Here is a 20,000-nt window from a genome sequence, read left to right on the forward strand (position 1 = left end):
TATATTGTTGCGCCAGGAAGGGCATCGGGCGTAAAACCTGTGCCAAATCACTATGCGGATCATAAGGATGATCCGCTGTGGCGAGCCCTAACGGGAGCAGCAGAAAGAAGAAGAAGAAGCAGATATATACATATATATATATATATATATTTACATAAAAATAAATATATATATATATATAAATATTAATGTGTGTATATATATATATATATATATATATATATATATATATATATATATATATATATATATATATATATATATATATATATATATATATATATATGTAAATGTACATATCTATCAAAAATTCCAGCAATCTCTGTGTCTGTCTGTCTGTCTGTCTGTCTGCGACCGCCGTTTATCGACGACCACCGCTTCGATCTCATTGAAACTTGCCAGGAATATTGCCGGGGACCCGCGGATGTGCCTTTTCGAGGTTTGATATCGATCGGACGAGCGGTTCCAAAGTTATGGCCATTTTACTGCTTTTTCATTGTTGAAAAGGTGTATATATGGCAGCTAAAGGTGTCGTCCACCTTCTCACCTTATCATGCCAATTTTTTCCCAAATTATTAATAACCGGATGATCACCAGTCCGATCGGATTTAAACTTGCCAGGAATATTGCCGGGAACCCGCGGATGTGCCCTTTCGAGGTTTGATATCAATTGGACGAGCGGTTCCCGAGTTACGGCCATTTATCTGTCAACCAATGACAGGACACGGTGCTATGACGTCACAATTAATGTTTATTTAATTATTATTATAATTATTTTTTTGCATGATTGACGTCACAATTCTTTTTCTTCGTTTGGTATGATGTCACAATCGACACTGGGGACCTGATTATGTGCCTTTTCAAAGTTTGATATCGTACTTCCTCATCCATTTCAGCATTCTCAAGTGTTCTCAAGTTTCTCCATTGTCACGAATGACGTAAAAATTAATGTTTATTTTTTATTTATTATCTTGCCAAAACGAAGTTTTTGCAAGATATTGTCGCGGATTCGCGCCCGCCGGCGTGCGGACGGCCACGTAACTCGAATCGCGGCACGTCGCCCACCGGACGGACAATCCAGTCGTGACCCTCTCGGACTAACGCCGGGAACTAGTCACGGGTGGACCTTTCGGTCTCACCGCGATCGTGCCAATCGGCCCCCGCGTGGGATAGGGTTGCTCGCCAAATTCGACCTACGTAAGTACCCACACGGAGGGTAGACCGGGCGATCGCACCTCGCCGCAGGTCGACTTCGGACACGGGCCACTTTAAGCGACCCGTTCCGTACTATCGGGATAACCGAGCGGTGTTATTCGTCGGCCTCGACGGTTCAATTAATTATCGGGCGTTTTAGCCCACGACCAACCCTTTACGTGAAGCAAGATGGAGATTCAATAGAGGAAAAGACGAAGCGAAGCGGGAAAACAGTTCAACAATAAGCACATTTATTTCGCGATGAACGGAAAGCACACATATACAATTACACCAAAAGCAAATGTAATAGAAGAAGAAACACAATATTACACAAAAAGCAAATGCAACAATGCAGATCTAACCGACTACCGGGCACACGGCAACACTTATACAATTTTACTTCAGAGACGGCGCCGACAACACATATTCCCAAAGCAAAAGAAAAGAGAACCACCCTCCAGGATGAGGGGGGTAGGCGGGCCTGGGGCCGAGACCGTGTCGGGCCTACCCGTCTGATGATGAGACGCGGAGCGGCGGTGGTGTCTCTACTCCGCGGGCCTCGCGGACAGTGTCTGGTAGGGGGTGGGGAAAGGGGCCCCCTTTGTCGCACTATCTCAGCGCGGGGGGAAACAGGAGGGGGTTGCTGATGCTCGGGGGAAGGAGGATATCACCCTGTCTCGGGTCCCGCGGCGAGCGTCTCCTCCTCGACCTCGGTCGCGTTGCTGGCCTCTCCCTCTGCAGCTCCCGGCACCGACGCGAGCACCCCCTCGTCCGCCTTCGCCGCCGCCACCTCTCCACAGCTCCGTCTAATCGCCCTCTCCGTCTCCTCTCTTGGCTCGTCCCAACTCTTCACTCTTGACTTCTCCCACTTCTTTCCAGCTCCACCGCCGACTCTCTTGAACTCCGCACAACAACTCCTGACTGACGAACGCAGCCGTTTATATAAGCCCCGTGGCTTCGCTCCTTCACCTTTGACCCTCTGCCTCCGACCCTTCACCTCTCTAACTGGCTCCCCATTGGACCGAGGAAAAGTGGGCGTGAATGCTTTTTGATCCATGAATTTGCATATAGCGTCCTTACTCCAACGCCCTGGAGGCGGGGCCAAATCGCCCCACGCTCTCCGATAGGACGGAACAGAAGTGGGCGTGAGTCGTTTTTGATCCGTTTTTCTCTGAAAGTCTGTGATGTTTCTGAACACGCTGCTCGGTGCGCGCCCTACACGAGTCCAGTATCGGTGCCCACAAGTGGTGCGAGAATGGTGGCGATGCGACGGTGGCGAGTTGTGACGGTAAAGGTCGTGGCTGTTGTTGTGAAGCGGCGTTGTGGTTGGTGGTTGTTGTTGTGAAGCGGCGTTGTGGTTGGTGGTTGTTGTGAAGCGGCGTTGTGGTTGGTGGTTGTTGTTGCGAAGCGGCGTTGTGGTTGGTGGTTGTTGTGAAGCAGCGTTGTGGTTGGTGGTTGTTGTGAAGCGGCGTTGTGGGACGTGGTTGGTGGTGGTAGTTATGGCGGCTGGTCCAAAATAAAGATAGTAAAAGAAAAACGGCTATCCTGAAGAGTCGCAGCCCGACTGATTGACATTTATTCCCTCTAGACAACGGGTTTGGGCCTAACTACACATATACTTACCGAGATATCTCACCTAAGGGACCTGAATGGTGGTTTGTGAATTTCGTCAACCACAACGCTATGTTAGTCAGCTTGTATGTTTTTTTTTAATTGTTTTTTTGTTTGTTTGTTTGTTTGTTTGTCTGTAATCACGTATAAAAAATTCTGCAGAGCACAGTTATCATTGGAAATTTTTGTAACTTCGCATATCAGAGGCCTATAGAGGTCCCTTTCAGCGCACAAAATTTTGAAGGTCAAGGTCACAGGTCAAGGTCACTTTGTCGCAAATCAGGGAAGTCGACGAAACCCTTATTTTTTGAGTAATTTTGATTGGATCGTCTTCAAACTTCATGGGAATATAGTTCATGGCCTGGCGCTCAGCTGATTAATTTTTGGTGGCGATTGGCCTTGACCTTCATGGTTAGCGCTTGAGGTCAAACATATTTGACCCCAAGGTCAAATTTTCAAGTTTTAGGAACCATATCGTGTAGTACCTCAAATTGAACACCTCGATGAGTGCTTTCTGGATATGTCAAGCTTGAGACATTATGACGTCATTTGGTGACATTATGAGGCAAACGCATATTTTTCATGATTACTCTGTAGAACGATTCTCATCGGAATCTCTCGTAGGCAGAGATTCCTCAATGAGTCGTTCCTGGTGGATAGCAGCTCTGTTCACCTCAGTGTGACCTTAAAGAAGTCACACGTGGTCACCTTTTGGCAAGATACGGGTCACCCTGCGGGTGACATTGGTTTCTTTATTATTTATTATTTTTTGCACGATTGACGGTCCGATCTGATTGAAACTTGCCAGGAATATTGCTGGGGACCTGCGGATGTGCCTTTTCGAGATTTGATATTAATCGGACAAGCAGTTCCCAAGTTACGGCCATTTATCTGTCGACCAATATCTGTGAGAGAGAGGGACGGGAAATGGGGGGATGAGAGTGGGGACGAGAGAGAGAGGGGCGAGAGAGGAGGGGGAGAGAGGAAGGAGGGACTAGGGAGGAAGAGGGGGGCAAGAGAGGGGGGATAGAGGGGGGCGAGAGAGGGGGTGAGAGAGAGGGGGCGAGAGAAGGGGGATGAGAGTGGGGGGCTAGAGAGGGGGGATGAGAGTTGGGGGGCGAGAGAGGGGGGGCGAGAGAGAGGGGGCGAGAGAGGGCTGCATATACTGGCACTCACCTACGGGCACTCACCTATGGGCACACACCTACGGGCCCGCCCCTACGGGCCCATACTAGTTCTAATAATTTCTCCATTTCTTCTGCGCATTTATGGATAAACACAATGCCCCAATCCACTCGTCGTTTACGAGAGCGAAGGAACGGCCTGTGTGTTTGTTTGAAAGTTTTTTTTTTTTGCACCTATGGCCACGTACGTATGGCCATGCACGTACGGGCACAGGAGAGCGAAGGAACGGCCTGTGTGGTTGTTGTTTCTGGCATGCAGTTTGAAAGTTTTTTTTTTTTGTACGGCCACACGCGTACGCCCACGCATGTATGCGCACGCACTAGTATATACAAATAATCAGAACTTGTCATGCCAGAGCAGTTACGAAATTCATCGAGAATGCCATTGGGAATGGATTAGAATGGGTGTCAGGAGAGGAAATTTGGGTGCACAATCAGTGGAGTACTGGGACTCAACCATGTGTATATATATATATATATATATATATATATATATATATATATATATATATATATATATATATATATATATATATATATATATATATATATTATGTATATGTATATATATATATATATATATATATATATTATGTATATGTATATATATATATATATATATATATATATTATGTATATGTATATATATATATATATTTATATATATATGTATATAGGTATATATATATATATATATATATATATATATATATATATATATATATATGTATATAGGTATATATATATATATATATATATATATATATAGGTATATATATATATATATATATATATATATATATATATATATATATATGTATATAGGTATATATATATATATATATATATATATATATATATATATATATATATGTATATAGGTATATATATATATATATATATATATATATATATATATATATATATATATATATATATATATATATATATATATATATATATTGTTGTGGTTGACGAAATTCACAAACCACCATTCAGGTCCCTTAGGTGAGATATCTCTGTAAGTATATGTGTAGTTAGGCCCAAACCCGTTGTTTCGAGGGAATAAATGTCATTCATTCGGGCTGCGACCCCTCTAGATAGCCGTTTTTCTTTTACTATCTTTATTTTGGACCAGCCGCCATTACTACCACCACCAACCACGTCTCAACAGCCATCACACAACAACCACCAACCGCAACGCCGCTTCACAGCAACAGCCAGGACCTTTACCGTCACAACTCGCCCTCGCGACCATCGCATCACCGTCATTCCCACGCTGCTTGTGGGCACCGATACTGGACTCGTGCAGGGCGTGCACCGAGCAGGGGTGCAAAAGCGCCGGCCTTTCCGAAGAAAACGGATCAAAAACGACTCACGCCCACTTCTGTTCCGTCCTATCGGTGAGCGTGGGGCGATTTGGCCCCGCCTCCAGGTACGTTGGAGTGTGGTCGCTATATGCAAATTCATGGATCAAAAAGCATTCACGCCCACTTTTCCTCGGTCCAATGGGGAGCCAGTTAGAGGTGAAGGGTCGGAGGTAAAGGGTCAAAGGTGAAGGAGCGAGGCCACGGGGGATATAAACGGCTGCGTTCGTCAGTCAAAGCAGTTCGCAGTCAGGAGTTGGCGGTGGAGCTGGGAAGAAGTGGTAGTAGCCAGAGTTCGCAGTTGGGAGTTGTCGGTGGAGCTGGGAAGAAGTGGTAGTAGTCAGAGTGAAGAGGACGGAGCTGTGGAGAGGTGGCGGCGGCGAAGGCGGTCGAGGGGGTGCTCGTGTCGGAGTCGGGGAGCTGCGGAGGGAGAGGCCGGCGGCGCCACCGAGGTCGTGGTGGAGACGCTCGTCGCGGGACCCGAGACAGGGAGATATCCTCCATCCCCCGAGCATCAACAACCCCCTCCTGTTTCCCCCCGCGCTGAGATAGTGCGAGAAGGTGGCCCCGTCCCCACCCCATACCAGGCAGTCCCAGCGAGGCCCGCGGAGTCGGGGCGCCAGCGCCATTTCGCGGCTCATCACCAGACGGGTAGGCCCGACGCGGTCTCGGCCCCAGGCCCGCCTCATCCTTGAGGGTGGTCCTTTTCTTTTGCTTTGGGTATATGTGTTGTCGGCGCCGTCTGTGAAGTAAAACTGCATAAGTGTTGCCGTGTGCTCGCGTAGTCGGTAATAGATCTGCATTGTGTTTCTCTTTTATATTTGCTTTTTGTGTAATATTGTGTTTCTTCTTCTTTTACATTTGCTTTTGGTGTAATTGTATATGTGTGCTTTCCGTTCATCGTGAAATAAATGTGCTTTATGTTGAACTGTTTTCCCGCTTCGCTTCGTCTTTTCCTCTATTGAATCTCCATCTTACTTCACGTAAAGGGTTGGTCGTGGGCTAAAACGCCCGATAATTAATCGAACCGTCGAGGCCGACGATAACACCGCTCGGTTATCCCGATAGTACGGAACGGGTCGCTTAAAGTGGCCCGTGTCCGAAGTCGACCTGCGGCGAGGTGCGATCGCCCGGTCTACCCTCCGTGTGGGTACTTAGGTAGGTCGGATTTGGCGAGCAACCCTATCCCACGCTGGGGGGCCGATTGGCACGATCGTGGTGAGGCCGAAAGGTCCACCCGTGACTAGTTCCCGGCGTTAGTCCGAGAGGGTCACGACGGGATTGTCCGTCCGGTGGGCGACGTGCCGCGATTCGAGTTACGTGGCCGTTCGCACGCCGGCGGGCGCGAATCCGCAACAATATATATATGTAAGCCTGGTGTTGGCGCAGTGGTTAGGGCAGCGGCTTGGCATCCAAAAGATCCTGAGTTCAAGCCCCGTTGGGCCACTGAATTAATACACCAGGGGGTTGACTCAGCCTGTCATCCTTCCGAGGTCGGCGAAATGAGTACCAGCGTACTGGGCCGGTGTATACCCCAGTTAAAATAGGTGTACCATATCCCTGTGTCGTAAGAGATGACCAGGGTTGCGTCAGGAAGGGCATCTGGCGTAAAACATGTGCCAAATCACTATGCGGATCATACCGATGATCCGCTGTGGCGACCCCTAACGGGAGCAGCCGAAAGAAGAAGATATATGTATATATGCATTTATATGTATGTATAAATGTAAATATATATATATATATATATATATATATATATGTATATGTATATATATATATATATATATATATATATATATATATATATATATATATATATATATATATATACAGTATATGTATTTTTATATATATATATATATATATATATATATATATATATACAGTATATGTATGTATACATATATATATATATATATATATATATATATATATATATATATATATATATATATATATATATATACAGTATATGTTTTTTATATATATATATATATATATATATATATATATATATGTATTTATATATATATATATATATATGTATTATATATATATATATATATATATATATATATATATATATATATGTATTTATATATATATATGTATTTATATATATATATATATGTATTTATATATATATATGTATTTATATATATATATATATATATGTATTTATATATATATATATATATGTATATATATATATATATGTATTTATATATATATATATATATATATGTATTTATATATCTATATAAATATATATATATATGTATTTATATATTTATATATATTTATATATATATATATATATATATATATATATATATATATGTATTTATATATATATATATATATATATATATATATATATATATATGTATTTATATATATATATATATATATATATATAAATACATATATATATATATATATATATATATATAAATACATATATATATATATATATATATATATATAAATACATATATATATATATATATATATATATATATATATATAAATACATATATATATATATATATATATATATATAAATACATATATATATATATATATATAAATATATATATATCGAGATATATGTAGATATATATCGAGATATATGTAGATATATATCTATATATAGATATAGTGAGAGATAGATAGTTATGTTTATTTTCCTGACTTGGAGTCAATAATGCGGTAGCAGGCATATGTCATAAATATAAAAATTGGGATTGTACATTTTTGAAGAAGACTCCGCTAATTTGATCCTTTTTTGATTTGATTCTTGATCGACTCCGCTAATTTGAGCAATAAGCAAGATCAGTCCCGGCCTCAGGCAACATTTCTCCAGCTTTACAGCCAGCTTCCTCAGGCCAATCGACCCCGAGCTTTGGCAAGTGTCCGGTTTTTATTTCAATATGACCGCTTATTTCCGGTCACATGCTGGTGCTCGAAGTCAACTGGAGGAGTACGTTTTATTTTATTTTGCAAACCTCAACCAAAATAAACATTAAATTAACTCATTGATGGGCTGATCTACTCTTATTTTGTTTTTACTTTCAGAGAGTCTGGTGTCGTATGTCTGTGGGTGAGTAAGTGTGTGCGCTTGTTGTTTTTGTGTTTCTGCGACACGAACACAGCTGGTTTTGTGTCCAGGTTGGACGTGATGAGGTGTTGGTTGTGTGAGTGTTGGGGTTCTCGTTGGGTGTTTCACACATGAGGATTTGGTTTTTGGATTTGAGTGTTGTTTGTTGCTCACCTTATCCAGCTGTTTCCACCATCCAGTTTTTGCCATTTACATCAGAGGTGTGTATTGTGTGGGTATGTCTACCATCTCTCCAGTTAGACCACACACTCGGCTCTTCACGTGCCATGATTCCAATATCAACCTGGTCGTTTTTTGGATGTTGTGTCTTGGGCACAGGTCCCATTAAAGTCACATTTTTGTCCAGATTGCAGACAATGACGTGCTATGGCTGACTGTGTCACCTTTCCAAGCCTAATTGCTTCAACATGTTCATCTAGCCTTTGATTTAAATTTCTTCCAGTTTCACCAATGTAGAATTGGTCACCGTCTCTGTATGACAAATGGTAAACTACTCCAGATTTATCACCAGTTGGTATTGGGTCCTTTAGTGTTGAAATGACATTATGGATGGTGTGTTGAGGCTAGTCTGCTACACCAATCTGTGCGCTGCATACTATCCTGCCAATCCTTTCAGAAAGGCCCAGGAAGTATGGCAGTACATAGTGCCAAAGCATGTCTGGCTCCTTCAATTCTGTCCGTTTTCGTTCTTTCAAGGTGGGGAGTATCCCCTTGCTGTACCCATTTCTGAGCAGGAGTTCTCGAACTAATCTGATTTCTTTAATTGCATCGGTTTTGGATGATGACACCATGGATGCCCGAGCTGCCAAGGTCCGTGCTGCACTGCATTTGTGGGAGAAAGGTTGAAGGAGTTACAATCCAGTAATCTGCTGGTATGAGTTGGTGTCCTGTAAACCAAAGTCTTTAGGGAGCCATCAGGCTTACGGTGAACTTCCACATCCAAAAAGGCCAGTTTGCTTTCTTACACATCTCTAATGCAAATGGAAAAGTGTGCTCGATTGGGAGAAGGTGCCCTAAATTCAAGAGCTTCTGTATGAATACCATCAGGTAGAACCTACCGTTTTTCATAGTGCACAGATAGCCCCAGCTCTGCCTGGCTTTAATGGTCATTGCACCATCGCACATGTAGAAACCTCTGTTTCTTTGTCTCAACAAAATGTTTGAGATTTTTAAAATAAATCATTTCAAGAAAAAGAAAAGATAGCTCCAGCGAACTATACCGCTGAGGTTGTTTGCATTGCTCAAATTCTCCCGAAGAGAACTTGACTGAATCGGGAATGGATGTTTTTAAATAATTTTTTCATTGCCTGATTTGAATGAAACTTGATATTGCACACCACAGGAGAATGGTGAGTAAGGTGGGCCGAAAATGTTTGCGCTGTCATTTACCGTTTTGGCTGTATTTCGGGAACATACACACATACATTCATACATATATAGAAGATGAAAGTTTTAGTAATATATAGATATTGTTATGACTATGGGGGTAGATGAACTGATTTAGTAGTATAGAAGGGATTGTATGGTGAAGGATGATCTGTGGACGGGTAGAAGCACCTCCATGTAAATAAGTCAGGGAATCTGTCAGCTTAAGTGTTGCGTGTCACCACACAAGCGGTGGTGCTGTGTTAGTTAGCTTAGGGAGTACAAATAAGTTCCCCTGTTCGTGATTACTCTTTGTGATTTTCTCTGTTTTTATATTCTAAGCCAGGCTCACAGAAGGAGAAGCCCAACCTTCCCGGGTTTGGAGGCGAGGCGGCCACGCCCCGGGGGTGGAGGAAAGAGAGGGTGATAAAAAGAGGAAGATCGAAGATGCAGTGTGCTTAGCATGGTGGTTTCGGAGACAGCAGATCGAGCAGGGTAGATTGCACGTTTATCGGTTTTTATAAAAGTTAAATTGATATGGATACAAGTACAACCAGAGTTGGTGTCAAAGCCACCCAATGCTCACCTGTTTATACATTTATCGTTTTTAAAAGACTCGTCTAATAATTAATATTTTTTATAAAGCATTGCAGTGAAGTCTGATCCAAATAATTTTAAAGCAATATATGTATTTGTATATTGTAATCAGTAACAAGAGCGCAAGTGAGCACAATATACGCCCGGACAAGAAGGTATATACAGAATTGTGCTACTACATGGAAAGCAGCATCTTGGTTGCCATGGCAACCACTTTAGATGACGATCGTATGTCACGACATACCGTCGCCAGTCTGTACCTATGTACCAAATATGAAATGTGAAAGTTGAAAACTTTGGGAGTTAGAGTGCGGACAGGAACGGATGGACGGACGGACAGACAGACAGACGGACGACAGATAATACGCCCCGATATATATATATATATATATATATATATATATATATATATATATATATATATATATATATATATATATATATATATATATATATATATATATATATATATATATATATATATATATATATATATATATATATATATATATATTTATATATATTTATATATATATATATATATTTATATATATTTATATATATTTATATATTTATATATATATATATATATATAAATATATATATATATATATATATATATATTTATATATTTATAGATATATATATTTATATATATATATATATATATATATATATATATTTATATATTTATAGCTATATATATTTATATATATATATATATATATTTATATATTTATATATATATATTTATATATATTTATATATTTATATATATATATATTTAGAAATTTATATATATATATATATATATATATATATATATATATATATATATATATATATATATATATATATATATATATATATACATATAAATATATCTATATATATATATATATATCGGGCGGATAAAAAATAGTGTGGTAGAGAAAAACATTAGAAAGGAAAAAATAACTTGCACCAAAAACTTTAGCATTTTCACGCTGACGCTGACGCTGACGCTGGGAGTATCGCTATAGCTCTCTGTTCTTCGAACAGGCGAGCTAAAAATAAGAAATCATCAACACACTCTCAGTTCAATACTGTCTCTCCATATATTTATTTTTGAGTCAATAATTTTCTGTCTCTGAATGTATTGTGATCCCGAAAGTAAACCCATTCCTTTAATGTTTTGTCATGTCCTGCATCCTTATCAGCATCGCCTGTTCCTACCATGTAGGGTTCCTTCAAGTTGCCAACAACCAACTCGCTGGTGACCTGAAAAGCTGGATTTGATGAATACATGGCAAATGCAGAATCAGTCGGTGCTGCCAATGTGCAACTTTGTGTTGTGTGATAGTACAATAAAAGGCCTATTTTCTCTGGTGTTCCTGCTATATACCAGAGCAGAAAAACCTATTTCATGCTCCCACGTGCTTCTTCGTGCTCACAAACCGACGAATTTTAGCATAGCTGCTGTTATCAAATGCTAGTCTTGGGAGAATGTATGTGTATGCTGTTTTTTTTGTATACATTGTTGAGGCTTGTATGAGAGCTAACACACAACACACAGCAAGGGGGGGGGGGTGGGCATTAGACAAAAGGGGCGTGGGAAGGACAAAACAGTGAGGAACAGAGACATTAGGAGATCTGTGAAAGGGAGAGGGCTGGGGTGGGGAACATGGGGAATACAAGATGGATATTACAGGGAATTTCAAGAAGGAATGCAGGGAATCTGAAGAAGATGGGTCTGGGGTCGATTAATGGGGGATCAAGGATTAAAAGATCTGGGGTGGATTAAAAGATCAAGATTTTGGATGGGGGAAGATAAGAGGTGGTGGTGAACAGCTGTTTTGAAGGCAGGGAGGGACGAATGGGATTGAAGAGAGTGTGGGAGTATACTCCAAAGGTGGGAAAAAAGAGGAAAGAAAAAGTGAAGGTGAGCAGTGATTCGTTATTTTTGTAGTTTTACCAGAAGGGGGTTGCAGGTGGACTTTGAGCACTCTGCAGAAATATTGGGGGGGGGGGGACATATCACAGACAGAGCATGGAAGGGAGAGACCAGAGAGGAGACTGTAGAAGACAAAAAGGCCACCGACCTGCATGCGGTGAGAGTGAGAAGCCCAAAGGTTCAGCCTCATTGCAGAAGATGGCAATGATCCTAAATGCCTTGGTTTCCACAGCGTGAAGCCGAGAAAGGTGAGAGGAAGAAGCACCAGCCCAGAGGGGAGAGCTGTACTCCATCAGGCTGCAGGAAAAAGCTTTATATGTGGTCAGGAGCTCAAATGGGCTGAGGAAGGACTTTGCACGATGGAGGATGCCCAGTCGGTGACTTTACCAGGAAAGATCATGGCAGATATTGAGACCCAGAAGCTTGAGTTAAAGGACTTCTTCCAGAGGATTGTTGAGAAAGTAGATGGGGGGGGGGGTTCTAAATGGTCCTTTTGGAGTGACATCGTGAGAGTGTGACATTTGTCAGGATAGAAAGACATGTTCACATGTTGGACCAGTTTGTGATTTTATCCAGATGTGCAGAGAGTGAAGAAGCTACTGCTTGCTGGTCTGATTGATGACAGATGGGACGACAGAAGGTGGAGTCATCAGCAAACAGATAAAGAGGATTTTCCAGAGTTGGAGAGATAATTGATGAAAACCAGAAAAAGAACAGGGCCCAGAACACTGCCTTGAACTCCAACCTGGACAGGAAGAGGGGATGAGAGAACTCCATTTAGGGCCACACGTTGGCTGTGACAGGAGAGGAAGTCTGCGAGCCACGAGTGGAGAAGGCCTTGGATGCCAAAGGAAGAGAGTTTGGTGAGCAGGGCAGGGTGCTAGACCTTGTCAAAAGCATGCAATATGTCTTGGGATATGGCTCTGATTTTATGTCTGGCATTGAGTACCTCCATCCATTGTTGGGAGAGCAGAAGCAGCATATCCAGGGTTGAGTGACCTAGTCTGTAACCAAATTGTTGATCAGAAATCAAGCCATTGGAGAAGAGGAAGGATTTAATTTCTGAAGCGATGATGGATTCCATAATCTTGCTGATGATTGGGAGAAGGCTCATTGGTCTGTAGTTGCAGGGATCTGTTTTTGCACCGTTTTTATGCAGGGCCGTAATGTTTGCTGATTTCCAAGCAGATGGAAGATGTCCTTGAGCAAATGAGAGGGTAAATGGAACAGAGAGAGGGTGAGCAAGAGCAGAGGAGCAGGTTCTAAGGACACTTGGTCTGATGCCGTCTGGACTGGTTGCAGAATCTGAGTCGAGGTTTGACAGCAAGCTCTCCAAAATATTTAATACATTTAGAGATAGATTATATTATCAATGAAGACCTAAATGAAGGTGTTTACGCACTAACTATGGGATGGCGGATGGCAGGAGGTCATGGGACAGATGTCACAGACAAACAAACAAGAATATAAATGACTGTGGATATGTTGCAACGAACTAGTACCGTGAATGACTGGGTATTGGTGAAAGTGGACAAAAATCGAACATTGTGAGCATGGAAATATTGGGTATTTTTTTTATCCAATGGTGGGATAGCTCAGTTGGTGATGCTCTAACCTACAGGTTATCTGGTGCTGGATTAAATTCCAAAGGATCTAATTTGAAAATTAGTTCCATTTTGCTCGGTACATCATGGTGTTTTGAATGATGACATAAATCTGATTGTCTCATCTACATTTGGTTTTTGAATGTTAACAATCCCACAGTGTATCTTTCAGAAAGAGTTGTCCATTGTATGGTGTTACTTTGGGGAAGATTTCCTGCTTGCAATGAGTTGTAAAATCATAGCTATGTGCAGTAGGAGGGAAGGGTAGAATATGGATATCACGCATGCATGATGAGCTAAACCCGGTGTTGTCATGGTTTGAGTGTCAGACCAGATTGGTTTCACCGGACTTGGTGGCATAATGGTTCTGAACATCTGCTCCGAGTCTGGGAGGTCGGTGGTTCAAACCCTGGCCAAGTCATACCAAAGATTTAACAAATGGTACGTGCTGCTTCCTTGCCTTACATTCAGCACTTAGTAGTATAGGAGCACAGACAATCCCCATAGTTTGGCATCCATGGGGAGGAGGAAATTCCTCGTTAGGGAATGCCTCGCTGAGTGCAGTGAGAAAAGCGGTGCCAATGTTGATGTGTCGCTGGTACCCAGAGTGCCCCAGAAAGTGGTGGCACTTCCCCAAAGATCAGTGGCTGGTGTTTGTCTTGTTCAACTGTTCTGTATTGTGTATCACGTATTCGTTTGTACCCACATATGTGAGATGTGTGTGGCAGCTCCACTACGAGCCTTATATCCTCTAAAAAAAAATTACCTCTGCTTTATTTACCTTGTGAATTGCTTCACCATGTAAACCTTTTTGTCTTTTTTGATAAATTATTTCGAGTTAGTTGTTCCTTCACATAATAACATTTTCCACACTGTGAAACTTTCATAACAGCAAATAATATGCCAGAGGATAGATCCAGGGAACAAGAATAATAGAGATGAAAATAGACCACCCAAAAAATAGTCACGTTTAGGCTTAGGCCTCAATGCACACCGCAGCTTAACACAAAGAAAGCAGAGAAATGAAGGCAGCAAAGGATGAACAAGGAAAGGCTAGATATGACAAATGACCTTTTACATAAACAGCACACAACTAAAAAGTATTTCTTATTTTAAGTGTCTTAGTTGCCAACTTCAGACAACTTCAACTTCAGACATTGCCATGCAGAAACACCAATGAAAATGTAACAAATGCAGAGTAGTGAAAACTGTTTAATTGGTTCTTGCACATCAGATTAATCCAATGAAAAACAAACTATGAATCACAGTCTTAAACAAATCTGAATCTTATCTGTAATACTAACTTTCAACCTAAACAATCTAACATCTTCATGCAGCCTCATGTTCATGTCATTTTGCACCTTCCTGCACTTCTGCATTACTTTACAAGCAAACTCTGTGTCAGACGTGAGTGCACATGCGATGGAGTTTGCAAATTAACAGGTACAAGCACTTCGAGACATTTTCTTCATTTAAGTTTTCAAAGCTGCAAAGTGATGAAATGAAAGATGAAATCGAGCACAGTTGTTTATGTAATCTGGTTCTACTTCCCTTTGGTAGCTCATCATTCATGGACTCTTCTGAGCAATAAGTTCAATCATACCTTCAGTCAATCAATTGTGAAAGACTTGGTCAACTTTGATGCTCAGTATAATTTTCGGACAATTGCTGGATTAATAATTGGGACCACTATAACGTCGTCGTGATCTACCGAGACCAAATTGTCAAACCACTAAACACCAAATAACACCAAATAAACACATTTCTGAGTCAGTTCGAACTTGCATACTCTTCTCTCTGGAGCTCAAGGTGGCACAACAACACCATGTCATGTGATCTTCCATCCCTACCCGTTAAATTTCCTCCCATTGTTAATCCTCTTTATGATTGCACATTAAAAATCCAACTGCTGACTTGGCACCAGTATGTGTATTTATAACCCCCCCACCCCCCTTCCCACCAACTCCTGCACGCTCCATCACATTTCTCTTCCATGAACCCAAACAAATATTGGATACCAAAAAAAACCTAATGATTTTTTTAAGACCCTTTCAACAAATGGAGACAAAATTATCTGTTTCAGCCACAAAGTCGTTTATTTTAGTGAACAAAAAAACATTTACTTCCAATTACAATCTCATCAAGCAGGCTCTGAGATCTGCCAAACAATGGAGGTTATGAAATATATCAAAACAAGCAAGTGGCAAAAAAATTCGAAATTATTTAGCCAAACGTCCCCACATCTTCCATATGGCAGCCTCATATCAATAAAACCTTTCACATTTTCTAATATCCTGAAACACATCCACCGTGTTGTCCAGCCCCACCATTCTACTCCATAACTCTTTTGTGATGAAGCAATTTACACACTGGAGATTCCTCACACCTTTACATCCGATGAGGGCTACTCAGAACACTCCACAAACAAGGTACTCAAAACTGCTATTTATTATATACATACATATATGTATACATACATACATACATACATACAAACATACATACATACATATCAGGGCAGAGACAATGTAGAAACTGCTGTGATGGGACTCGTTCTATGCCCAGCTGCCTCATGAACACAGCGGGTTCCATTCAGTTATATTAATGAGCCTGCAGGAGGACGTCCGCAGACACAGTCGAGCACTAGATATGGATGGCCGTTGGCTCACAAGGAGCTCCTCCGCCCTTTGACAGGTTTTGTTCTTCATCCTGTTGGTTTGGTTGTCCATATCAAACACCCTCCTCACCAAGAAACTTAATGTGGGAGACGGTTTAGTTGTCGACAACCCGACCATGGAACAGGTTAGTACAGGTTTACATGGTACCTTTAGCAAGTCACAGATCTTGTCTGACCTGACCTGACAATGGTGTCTATGTATGTGTGTGTGTGTATATATATATATATATATATATATATATATATATATATATATATATATATATATATATATATATATATATATATATATATATATATATATATCCTCTCTTCTTCTTCTTTCGGCTGCTCCCGTTAGGGGTCGCCACAGCGGATCATCCATATGATCCGCATAGTGATTTGGCACATGTTTTACGCCGGATGCCCTTCCTGACACAACCCTGGTTGCCTCTTACGACACAGGGATATGGTACACCTATTTTAACCGGGGTATACACCGGCCCAGTACACTGGTACTCATTTCGCCGACCTCGGAAGGATGACAGGCTGAGTCAACCCCCTGGTGTATTAATTCAGTGGCCCAACGGGGCTTGAACTCAGGACCTTTTGGATCCCAAGCCGCTGCCCTAACCACTGCGCCAACACACCAGGCTATATATATATATATATATATATATATATATATATATATATATATATATATATATATATATATATATATATATATAATTGTTACAGCCATATTATGGGAGGGTTAATCCCTGTTTGACCTCGGAAGAGCCGGACCTGGGACTACCGCTCACAATTAACTTTGTGGTATGGTGGGTTGCTTTAAAACCACGAATGCCAATCAGTTAACCACAAGTGTGTGTCCACCGTCTAATTTTGCCGTTTAACTGGAGGTCACTTGGCTTCCTGAATGGGGGAGCGTGCCCTTGGCAAAACACCAATCTTATCTTGTTTCGATCGTACTTCCAGCGGCTGAGTGTTTAACCGCTGGTGCATGCCGACTATGACAGGTCAATTCGTTTGGTAATTACCTCCCAGTCTATCTAGGTTCAGACAATGCTGGAACAATGGAAGGAAAGGAGAGGCACGGACAGGTTGTAACGTCAACATGGAATTTATGAATAAGGAAAAAATAAATAAAAATAACTTTTTATTTCCTTATGGTGAAAATAAGTAAATTCAAATCAATCAAAATAATCGCTAGCAAATAAAGAATTAATCAGGCATTGCTCGAAAAAAGAGACAAAGAGCAGCTGCTTATCACTATGCCTTACTTAACAATTAAACACGAGACAAGTGTACCCAGCAGATCATTCAGGGGGGAAGAGAAATCCAGTCTCACTCACCAAGTATAAGTTGTCGTACGTCAAATAAAACATCCTGAAGTGTGTGAGCGTGCCTTATTTGTTGCCAGCGCCCTGCATTGCCGTGAACACACTCGCAGACAGGCTTGAACGCCAATCGACGTCATGTTGTCACCCCCAGGAACCAGGGATGCCAAGAATCAGCTACGCCAAGTGCAGGTCTCGAGCAGAACCAGCATTAACGGCCCGAGCGTTACCCACCAGGAGCCACAACCAATGGACAGCTGGTTAGGAGCTGTGAGAAGCTGTGAGGCGCTGAGGCTCTGTGAGAAACTGTAAGGCTGCAAGGCCATCACCAACTGTCACAAACTCAACTGTCGCCAGCTCACCAACCATCTGACTGGAACTGACTGAAGCAACTGTCTGACTGGAACTGACTGAAGCAACCGTCTGACTGGAAATGAAATTAGCCGTCGCCCAGCTGTCACCAACTGACACAAAGTTCGCAAAACTCTCCAAGCTGGAAGAACCACCACCAGCTTTTGCCAACTGACTGACAAAAACGGTCCAGTCGTCCTTTTTATAGGCAGGCTGTCTGGGTGGAGCCTCAAGCAGACTTCAGCCAAATCCACCTTGCCGATTGGCGCATCATTTCACGTGACAAACCGCTCGTCTTGCGATCATTCCTGACCTACGATGCCATCTTTGTGGTGCTGGACGAACGGCAGAAAGCAGCAATTTGCCAGAATTTCCGAGCGAAAACGTGAAGTGCTCATAAAACGTCAACAGCAATTATCACCTCAATGTCCAGGCATGCCAAACTAATCAGCCCGACACGAAAAAGAGCCAGTTGGCGTTCGTTGAGCTGCTGAACAGGGTGTCGAACATCGATGAAAAGAAGGTAGGTGAGCCTCCATTGGGCTAACGGCTATCTCAGGTGCATGAATGTGTTTGTCGTAAAGAGAAAAAGGCCGTTCCATAAGAAAGGGAATCTATTCTTTACCTTTCTCAATGCATCAAAGTCAGAATCACATTAGACATGGGGATGTGTCTATCCTGGACATGCATTTAGGGAAATAACTGCCTGAGGGCCTAAATATTTGTATGCATTTGTCGGATCCAATTCTGAAATCCATAACACTACCCCTTTCCCTATCCCAGACTCGCACCGAGTCGTCCAACAGCTGGAGACATCCGATAAAAGGTACATCATTGCAATTAAAAGTTAGCAGTACCATGTGACACACAGGTGAAGTTACTCATACCTAGTACGTTTTAACTCGAACCTTTAGTGTGTGCGACAATTTAAACTAGATATGTCCCGTTTGATGCATTTGGAACCAACTGACTGACTCGCACAAACAACATTATCCTTCACCAAAATTGCCGGAATTTTTGAAACTAAAACATACAACCGGTGGGCTTTAATCATCAACACATACCCAGCTTTAATCAACACAGCTTTAATCATCAATCAACATCATCAAAATAGGTGACCCTTATTGTCATTAATTCTGTCTGTTTGTTTGGATGTTTGTTCGTTTGTCATCAGCATAATTGGTAGTAAACGTGGGCGGATTTTGAGCAAACTCGGGTGGTAGGTACAATGGTACATCTTATGACCAAGTGCTTTAGAAATTGTGATGGTTGCTAGGGACGCTTTGGTTCCCTAGCGACAACCGAAAAACCTTCAAAATCGGTACCGTTCACGCGAAATCAATTCCGAAAGCCATTATCCCACGTAGGGTTATGAAATTTGGCACGAATGATCTACAGGTGATGCTCTATCAGATATATTCCGTTTTTTGTGATATATGGAACACTTTACCTGCAGCGCCCCCTACAATTCAGGTATGCGCGAAAATTAAAGGCCCCCTAGCGACCAGGTGAGTGCATCAATACGAATGAAACTTTGCAGGTTCATGGTACTCAATGAGTACTACAACTTTGCCTCAGGACATATTGACCGATTTCGCTTAGGTTAGGGGTCAAAGGTCAATTAGTGCAAAAATTGATAATATGCGAGAGCTGGAGGTGCTTCACGCCAAA

At 41.4% G+C, this 20,000-nt stretch overlaps 2 long non-coding RNA genes across 6 annotated transcripts in view; one reads left to right on the forward strand and one right to left on the reverse strand.

Annotated features, from left to right (window-relative positions):
* LOC147032222 (uncharacterized) overlaps positions 1–11,984 on the forward strand; it is a 164,588-nt gene extending 152,604 nt beyond the window's left edge. The window contains exons 3-4 of one of the 3 annotated variants that reach the window (XR_015055091.1): positions 10,188–10,340; positions 11,642–11,984. This is a non-coding gene — a long non-coding RNA (uncharacterized LOC147032222). The remainder of the gene's footprint in view (positions 1–10,187; positions 10,341–11,641) is intronic. The other 2 variants (XR_015055093.1, XR_015055092.1) reach the window with 2 other exon arrangements.
* Positions 1–20,000, reverse strand: part of LOC147032223 (uncharacterized) — a 100,877-nt gene that overhangs the window by 54,030 nt on the left and 26,847 nt on the right. The gene's annotated exons all lie outside the window — the stretch shown is intronic.

Source organism: Eptatretus burgeri, chromosome 2 (genome assembly GCF_056783735.1).
Source record: "Eptatretus burgeri isolate ZD-2024b chromosome 2, Ebu_testis_v1, whole genome shotgun sequence".
Taxonomy (NCBI): domain Eukaryota; kingdom Metazoa; phylum Chordata; class Myxini; order Myxiniformes; family Myxinidae; genus Eptatretus; species Eptatretus burgeri.